Source organism: Excalfactoria chinensis, chromosome 2 (assembly GCF_039878825.1).
Source record: "Excalfactoria chinensis isolate bCotChi1 chromosome 2, bCotChi1.hap2, whole genome shotgun sequence".
Lineage (NCBI taxonomy): Eukaryota > Metazoa > Chordata > Aves > Galliformes > Phasianidae > Excalfactoria > Excalfactoria chinensis.
The window spans coordinates 121,330,661-121,340,230 of NC_092826.1; the positions used below are offsets into that span (position 1 = coordinate 121,330,661).

General features: G+C 36.2%; 1 long non-coding RNA gene across 1 annotated transcript; it reads left to right on the plus strand.

Annotated features, from left to right (window-relative positions):
- Positions 1-253: 253 nt before the first annotated feature.
- Positions 254-8,591, plus strand: LOC140249200 (uncharacterized). The gene is made up of 5 exons (XR_011902961.1): positions 254-296; positions 2,599-2,736; positions 4,700-4,798; positions 5,882-5,946; positions 8,407-8,591. It is a non-coding gene; the product is annotated as an uncharacterized lncRNA (long non-coding RNA).
- Positions 8,592-9,570: the final 979 nt, after the last annotated feature.

The window sequence follows — 9,570 nt, forward strand, 5'->3', positions numbered from 1 at the left end:
ACTAGGCCTTTTCAAAGACATACTCAGAGTTAATCCTACAAACTACCTATGTAAGTCTCCTGATAATCATTTCCTACCCGTGTGTATGGGAAACTGAACCTCTAATTAACCACCTGAGGCAAGCAATGAGTCAGCTATGGGAGCACAGGTGAAGGTAATTCAGCTGTGCTACCCGAAGGGGTAGAGATTGGCTATACCTCTCCCAGATCTCATTTAAGGGCTGACTACCACTAAGGCAGGATTTCTTTCTCTGGAGATTGCTCCTTTGTGGAACTTACTGTGAATCTTTAACATCGGTGAGCATTTTCCATTTATCACAAGTTATCTTTCTATCATGATAACCTTACAAAACATCTGTATGATTTCTGTTTACCTATTGACTGTATAATTGTACACCTTGTTTTACAAACAATAACACCTGGTTCTCAAAACTATGTATGGCTTGTGGTATCTTGTGTTTGGATGGGTTCTTTCTGGGGACAGAATACTAGTTAAGATAGAATGTAACTTGCGTCCAATTAATTCCCTGTGGAAATTTCCCAGTTAAATTAGGTCATCTCGATCAGCCAGTATCTCTTTTAAATCTCATTTCCTGTCTTCTGCTAAAGCTATTATTTCAAAGGCAAATAATAGCCTAAAAATGAGTATAACTATGTGGTTATGCACTTCAGAGTGATCTGATGTGTTTTAATCATAGCCTCTCACATTTTGTCCAATTCTAACATAGCACAGTGTTAGCAGTTATGTGCTCCAAAGTCAGAATTTGCTTAAAATGAGTATGTAAAGAACATATAGAAGTCAGAGATCAGGCCATTAGTGAAATCTGCAGATCGTACACAGTTATTTAGAACAACCAAAGTCAGATTTATACAACATGCAGTGAAATAAGAACAAGGTCAATGAATGCTAAATAATATACACCAAAGAGAAAAAGGACAACAGCTTATTTGCCTGCAATAAGGTGTCAACACCTGAATCTGATTAACCCAGTCATGCTGACTTCTTCCTTTAGCAGATAGATCCCTACTTATTGATGGGTTAATTAGTTGTTTTACCTTTGACACAGCTTCAGAAGAGCACTTGTGAAACCATTCAGACACCTTAAAGTCCCTATCAACATACCTGGCCACGGCTTTTGTGAGGATATCTATGTAATGCTGTGCACAAATTTATGAGGATTGATGCTTACTGTGGCTCTGATGATAAAAACAAACAAGATACAGAGGTGGATAAGGAAGAATATAGAAATTAATGTCTTCTGTTATCCACACTTGAACGACTATACAGAGGCTTGTTCTACCTTAGGAGCTACAGCTACTACAGGATATTAAATTAAAGGGCGATCAGAAAAAAGTTATAGTGTGATTAGTATTTGAAAATCTCTCTAATGACAAGGCCAGAAAGATGGCAGTGTCTATTTCAGGAAGACCAGTGCAAGGGGCAAGGAGAGAAAACTCAACAAATAGTTTAGAAATGATAAAAGCATTCTGCTCTTGCCTCGTCAGGAAAAAAAGCAAATATATATTTCTGAAATACAATAATCTCAAAACATGGAAAGGAAATACTTTTTCAGACCTGGTAGAATCAAACTATGGGACTTACAAGTTGTTCCCAGGAGTTTTACAAGAATAAGGAGCTTTGCCTCTGGCTTTTCCTTCTGTATGCCATTTTCCTGCCTTTAGAATGCCACTTCGATGGGTTTTTATTAAAGGAAAGAGCACACACTTGCAAAAGAGGTTGAAGAGAGAATATGGTTTAGGCCAGGCTGTATATAGTAGCCAGTAGGAAAGTTTCAGTGGGTTTCAGTGACCAGGAGAAGCACAATGAGGGTTTTGCTTTGAAGTTCTGGTGGCAGCCCTGACAGCCGGGCAGAGTACTTTAAGGCTGCATAATGAAGAGCCAAAGCCTAAGTCCCCTGGGGAAGGGAGTGGGAAGGGGCTGAATGTGCAGCAGAGAATAGGAAACAAAATGTAGAAAAAGACTCATGGAAAGCTTCTTGGGATGTGGGGGGTGGGGAAGCTCAGATAAATATGGACTATCTCTCTATAGGGGAAAGACAGGGAAAAGAAAGCAGGGAACAAGTGAGGGTTTGGACTGAATGCTTAGGTAGCCTTGGTTTCAAAGAGAAGGAGGGAGAGGGCTGCCAGAAGACAGGGACATCTGCAGGTATTTGGGAATGTCTGTTGGGGCCTGGGGTTGGTCTGAGATGGAGCTCTGGGTTTGGGGCTGGGGGATAGATTCTAAGATACGCTTTAAAAATTTTGTAGCAAGTTTTCATTCAAGTGAAGGCTCTCTTTTCAAAGATATCATTTTTAGGCTGGAATATTTCACAAAAGTTTAAACTATCCTTATGGAGTTACATTTTTATTAGTCATTAAATCTGTTTTTTTCTTTTTTTCTTTTTTTTTTTTTTTTAACATTGATCATTTCCAAAAGCAATTAAGTGATGCATGAAAGTAAGAGAAGTAACAATTAAAATTCAAAAGGTGTAAAGAATAATGCATTATGAAGATCAATCACATTGTAAATTAAATCCAGCTGACTCAGAAATCTTACTACAGCTTTGATGAATTTTTACTTCTTGTCTTGTTATTCCAGGAATGGGAAAAATCTGTATCTCAAGGTATTACGTGTACAACATTTGGTCTAAGAAATAGTTAAATTCCTATTCCAAACTATTGAGAATTCTGTATTTGCTGAGAATTTCTTATGGTGAAGAAAAATAAAACATTTAAGGTAAGCACATCAGAGATCTGTGAGTGAGATTGCAAGGAATGAGTTGAGGTAAATATAGGAAAAAGCAACATCTTCCTCTGAAAACTTTTTATTGCCATTTTTTGGGGGAATAGAAAACTGTTTTTGAGGAATTTAAATTCTCCGTTGAGGTTTTTTGTTTTTAATGAAAAACCTCTGTGAAAATATCAATACTTTAAAGAAAAATAAAATACAGTCTATCATATCTTTTGGACAAAGCCAACTATTTACATCAGTGTCAAAATCTATCTTGGTTTCTATGCAGGCTGGAATCTGAAGACTCCACACAAGTTTTTTCCCTGCTAGCAGTGAATGTAATTATCAGTAGTTTTCAAATTAAACTAAAGACACTAAGGAGTTCTCTAAGCCTGTCCTGGTTGTCAGCAGAAAAAATCCATTAATTAACACGTTAGGCAAGGATGTGACTCTAGTGGTGGAGGAAGCTGCTGGTGAGAAAGGCAATTATGTAGAGTGCACCGTGAAATGGAGACTCGCAAATCAGCAAGGCATCTGGAAAATTAAGCAGTGATGACACTTCACAAAATGCCCTTGTTTTGGCTGTTCTTTTCACACTGATAGCACCTGAGAGCCCTTCACTGGACCCCAGGCCTCTGTGGTGCAAGGTGCTGCACCAGTCCTGCCAAAATGGAGGAGCTTATTGTATGATGAAGGGCCCCAGGTACAGTAAGGTGCAGTGGGCTCAGGTTCTGTCCCAGATGTAGTTGTGGTACAGATATTCAGACTAAAGCAGCAGAGAAACAGACTTGAGATGCTTTCAACCTCTAAATAAACATATGACAGCCATGAGAAAACAAGGAAGCAGAGAGAAATCTGGTCACCTTGACAGAGTTATCTCAGCCTACAGACAGCATAATAGTTTCAGATGTTATTATTTATGCTGTGAATACAGGTTTTATGTAGATTGAATTTTATTACTAAAAAGCAATAGCAAAACATCAGATAGCAGGTTTTTCTTATTGGTTTTCCTGTGTACAGTCTTGGTAATGTTTATTTCTCTAGCATACAATGTGCTTAGATTTACTGACAAATAAATGAGGGATTTTAAGTTCTTATAAAATAAAAGAAATAAACGAAAGTAATGTGTTATTCCACTGATTCATGGTTTGGTTGCTCTCATTTTTTTCTTTAGGAGATTATCAAACAAATGTAATGTGAATACAGTAGGTAAAAGAATAAGCATTAGTGAGTAGAAGCAGCTCAGAAAAGATGAACCTCTATGGCTCATATCTTTGCTCTCAGTAGCAGTGCATGATCAACAAATAGGAGAAGGCAGGAGTACAACTATTCTTAATGCTTGGGTAAACAATTCTTAAAATACATATTGGCAATCTTCATGCTCAGCTAAAGTTTAGTTGCTCATGTATTTAGTTTAACAGCAACCTTCACACTAACAGCATCTTCTCCTATGCTAAATTCTGTGTTTGGAATGTCACAGTTATGCAGTGCAGAATTCTGAAAAAAATAAAAATAAAAAAAAATATATATAAAACAGACTGCAATTTAATAGAACTCTGCATAGAATATCTTATTGAAACGAGGATATTTATTTAACGTTCTGCCAAGAAACTAATACATTTATTCTTTCCTGCACATATAGCTTCCTTTGCCATTAGAGTTCTACATGAAGATTAAGCCTAATACTGTATCATTTCAGTCAATGGAAATTTCTTTATTGACTTATGAGAGCGTGTTATGTTCTGCAGCAGTATAGCAAAATAGTCTTGTAATTTTATCTAGGTGAGGTACTTGCAGCCAATTTTGCTGTCAGTCCTGTTACATCTGTTTCTGAAAAAAATCTGGATTTGTATTTATTAAAGTTTCCTGTAATTCTCAGTTCATGAGTTGAAATACAGCATTTGTTAGCCTTTTGAGATACAGAAAAGGATGGTTTCTTTTCTTTAACTATGTGTGTTTGTTTTCTCAGACATTTATCTTCTGTTTCTGCTGATGGACTGAATAAGCTGCTGACCAGTCTTATCAATTGAAGTAAATGACAAGTATCCCTTTAGTTTCCGTGATTCAAGTAAGAGAATAAAAGCAGCAACTGCAGAACTCAAGGAGGGCAGATAGATTATCCAGTTATCTAATACTACATAATGTCTATATGTCTATCTAGTGCTCCATAGTGTCTACAGCTTTTAGAAGGAAAGCAGTCTATTTTGAAGGCTTGCCTCTGCATGTGTTAAACTGCTTAATGCGTTGCATGATCTCACTGCAAAAGAGAGGTTGCTTTTAGTTCTCTGGTTGACAAAGGGTATTGTACAGTGATGATTTCCAGAGAGATTACTGTCAAGAAATGCAAAAGGTAGAACATCTCATAAATATTTTAATAATGTTTTCAAGGACTGCACAGAAATTTTAGTGTGGCAAAACTGACTCCTACATTAACATAGGGATTCAATGCCAGTATATTATCCTACTTTCCAGAATGTCAAAGTATTCAAAATATGCTAAAAAATCCATATCATATTTCCTAACTCTGTTGTGGAGATCTTCAGAGGTAGCTAGAGACATTTGGCCATATTTCTTTTAATGTTCCAAAACTGTCTTCAAAGTAGTTGTTTGTTCTTCCTTCCAATCTAAAAATTGTTGATGAATCAGCAGCAATTAGAGAAAAGATGTGAGAACAGTGGGGAGAAAAAAAAGATCAAACCGAGAAAAAAATCATCATTAAGAAGTACTGAGATGCTTAGTAAATGATATGCAGACTGGATTAATGAAAGTGTTTAAATTTAGTAATCATGTGGCATTAAGAACATCCCAGGCTTTTTAGTGGATAAGAAATATATATGAGTTCAGTTAATGAATAAATTTATTTTTACCATCAGCTCATTAAGCACTCCAGCTGGTCACTGAGCTCTGATAACTGGTTTTTGAACAAGTTTTGAGTATATTTGTTTGTTTACTTGTTTGCTTGTTTTTAATGAGTGAGCGTCCACTCGTGTACTGTGAAAAGGTAACCTTTCACCATCACCCCCTTCCACGTCTATCTCAATGTGGCTAGCAGATAGGTGCTCTTGGGTGTTGGATATCACAGCCAAGAATGTAGCATTTAATAACTCTTCATTTAATCCCACCTCCATTTTAATCATGGAATTACTCCCAGGTGAATCAAGGTTGAGGCTCGAGTATCAGTATTGCGTATTTGGAATGGCTCCATCCAAATTCTAGGTAAGTGATGTGTTTTTGAAATCCTATAACAGATATGTCACATAATCATCATCTTGGAAAGGATGCCAAAAGGTTCATTTTATGAGTCTACCCATCTCAAGGTGGGAACAGCCTTACTTTTGCTATTTCTGACAGGTTTGTTTTACCTGTACTAAAAAGCAGTGATGGAAACCATTGCAATCTACAGTGACTCCAGATTATTTTCTGCAGAAATGTTTTCATCCATTCTGTCATCTAGGTAATCATACATAGTTGAGAGCAACATTGAACTCCAGACCTTGGCAAATTGTATCTTATGTTAGTATGAGACCATTTTGCATTCTAACCCTGTCCTTTAGTGTGTGGACTGTTCTAACCAGCTTGGAGTCATCAGCAGATTTCTGTGGCCCGCCTTTTATTTTTTTAAAATTTGTGATCTTCAATTTCAGCCAGGAGTTGCTGAAAATTATCCTTAATGAGCAATTAATCCAGTTTTCACAAACACTATCATATTTTGATCTAGAACATGGTTTGTTTTACAATGGCATGAGAATTAAAGACGCATGTATATGAAAACACTTGAACTTGCTCAAAATTGTGAAAAAGTGTTAAAATTTAACAAATAAGATTTTGAATTTCTATCTTGAATTCATTTAAATTGTCCTAACTTGGGGAGATCAAAGTGCTTTAGCTGAAACGTTCACAGAATTGTTTCAATTGCAACAGACCGTTAAAGGTCAGCTGGCCCAACTCCCCTGCAATGAACAGGGACACCTGCAGCTAGATCAAGGTGCTCAAAGCCCCATCCAGCCTGACCTTGAATGTCTCCAAGGATACAGCATCCATCACCACTCTGGGCATTATTCCAGCCTTAATCATTCTGTGACTATACTGAGAATATATATATATTTATCCCAAAGCAAGTAATCAATATTTGTTTCACAGTACACACCTATGTAACACCTTGAAATCTATTGATGGATATTTTGAGATGGTTAATGGCTTGTTTATTACCAAAAGAGTAAAAGATAATCAATTATAATTTTATATTCATTGTAGATTAGGAAATCAAACTCTGAGGAGAGGAATAAGAAACATTATGTGAATAGCTAAATCTATATTCCAAGCTGAGAATCTTGCAATGTAGTAGTAGTTTCCATAATACCAGAATGAGATGGCAGAAGCAAAAAGGGTAATGAGTAGGCAAGAAAAGCTGATCAATGGTATGAAATATCTTTCATTTGAGGAAATGATTGACTGGACATTCCCCAACAAGAACTGATAAGGATATGATCGGTAGGACAGAGGAAATAAATAAATGTGGTGAATACATGGTCCCTCTTTCTTGTAAAATAGTTAGGAGTTATTGAGTTATTATTGAATGGAATGAACAAGTCTGATTTAAAACAGAAGACAGTAACTTTTCACATCATACACTGGTCAACTGAAAGGCAGTTTGTCATACTGAAAAGCAGATGTTAGAAGCTTTCAGAACTCTGAAAAGCAAATGAACAGATTCATAGGAAATTCAGTCCAGGAATAGTATTGAGATGAAAATATCACTTCTGTGTCAGGAAATCCTTGATCTGCAGTTTACTGTGAACTTGCAAAAAGTACAGAGGTGTTACTATTTTCTATTTATACTGTTTTTATGTCCTGTCCTGAGTAGTTTTTTTTACCCTTAAGAAATAACACAGGGGGCCAAGGATGGTTGCATGGAATTCTTTTGTGGGTAGTATTTATAAGTACTGAGCTATTCCCTTCTTAAAAATAAGTAAACATATGAATCTGTCTCCTTATTCTGTTTTCTTTTTCTTCTCTATCTTTAACCAAGAAGAGCTTAAACAGGTTAAGAGATCAATTCACTCAAAGCATAATTTATCAGATACTATTAAATACAAATAAACCAGTTGTGATTCCCTCAGTCATAGAGCACTGGCAGCTGTGAGAGCACAATGGCAGTGTCACAATGCCCTGGCTGCATATTCTTGGTTTTTGGACACTGTTGGAGAGAGGATACTGAAATAGGTTCTTAGGTTCTTGTATTCTTATGCTCCAGACCTGTCTTTTTCCTGTTCTTACAGGAAAGGTCACTGATGCTATCACTGAGAACAAATTTAAAACAGATGACTTAGATGGTTTGCAGAGTTAAGGATGCAATTATAAGAATTTCCAAACCTTTATTTTGACATTTCATAGTTTTTTCTTTACAATTACAAAGTATGTGGAACAAGGCTGTGCTTTGTATTGCTTGCTTCTTCAGAAGCTGAAAGCCCTGAAAGTATATAAGGATCAGAGAATAACATTAATAGGAATCACAGTAATTGCTCCTTTCAAGACTGTCACACAGACTTTGGATTAAAGAAGAATTAAAAAAAAAAGTGAAATATCAAGTTATCTATGAAGCACAATTAACCTGGAGAAATGTGAAGAGTCTCATTACTATTCCTAATTGCCACATCATTTCTCCTACCTTTGCAGATGGAGCCTAGCAAGTGCTACAGAGTCCAGATGTTCTGCAGCTGTTAATCTCCCAGAATTCAATTCCTATGGCAGAAGCTTAATCCACAGAAAAGAGTAATGCCACTCTTACATGACTGTTGGCTGGAACACTTGCCTGGTCATGTGAAGATTTGAATGAATCACAGTGGTACACATAACTAATAGAGTAGGCAATATTTTTTTCAAATAAACTGAAATACTTGAAACTGTTTAAGTTTCTAATTCAGTTTTATGTTTGTAGATGCTTTTGACATTTTAGTAAGTAAACTGTCAACCACTAGGAAGTGATATATAACTATTATACTGTCTGCAGTTAATTCTAGTCATGGAATCAGAGAATCCATAGAATGGTTTGGGTTGGAAAGGACCCTTAAGAGCATTCAGTTCCAACCTTCCTGCTATAGGCAGGGACACCTCCAACTTGACCAGGCTGCTGACAGCCCCATCCAGCGTGGCCTTGAATGTTTCCAGGGAGAGGGCATTCACAGCCTCGCTGGGCAACCTGTTCTGGAACTTGTTTTGTGAGATTGTGAAGATAATAATTCAACGTATTATTATATATGAACTTGTGATATAGGATATAGATGACTTTGATTTGGTATAAATCAGTAAGTTTTGTGTGATTGGTATTCACTCTTTGAGAAATTAGATTATGAACATGACACATAAAAACCATCAACTCTGCATAACCATAAGAAAAAGCCACCATAACACTGTTAGATAAGAGAGTTATACAAATAAGAGGGAAAGAGAACATTACTTTGTTAATGTCTTCTCTCTATGCAGGAAAAGAAAACTTATGGCTGCTAATTGTTTACTCTGATTCCAAGTGACAATAGAGCCACTAAAATTAGTTTCAAAGGTTTTATTCTCTAGTTTTACAGTTTAGCATATATTATCTATGATTATAGATACAGTGATATAGGTATTGTTCCTCTTTATTATTTTCAGTGATTAGGGTTTTTTATCAGTGCTATATCCAATGACTGTTCCTTTCCAAATACAGGGCAGTCACAGACATTCTTTTTCCTATTTTTCCATGTGTGAAAATACTGGTCTATTGCCATTTTATTCCAAAATAATTACTGAAATTATTTATGCACCTTAATGATTAAACACTGGCCTATTTCTGTGTTTCTGCAA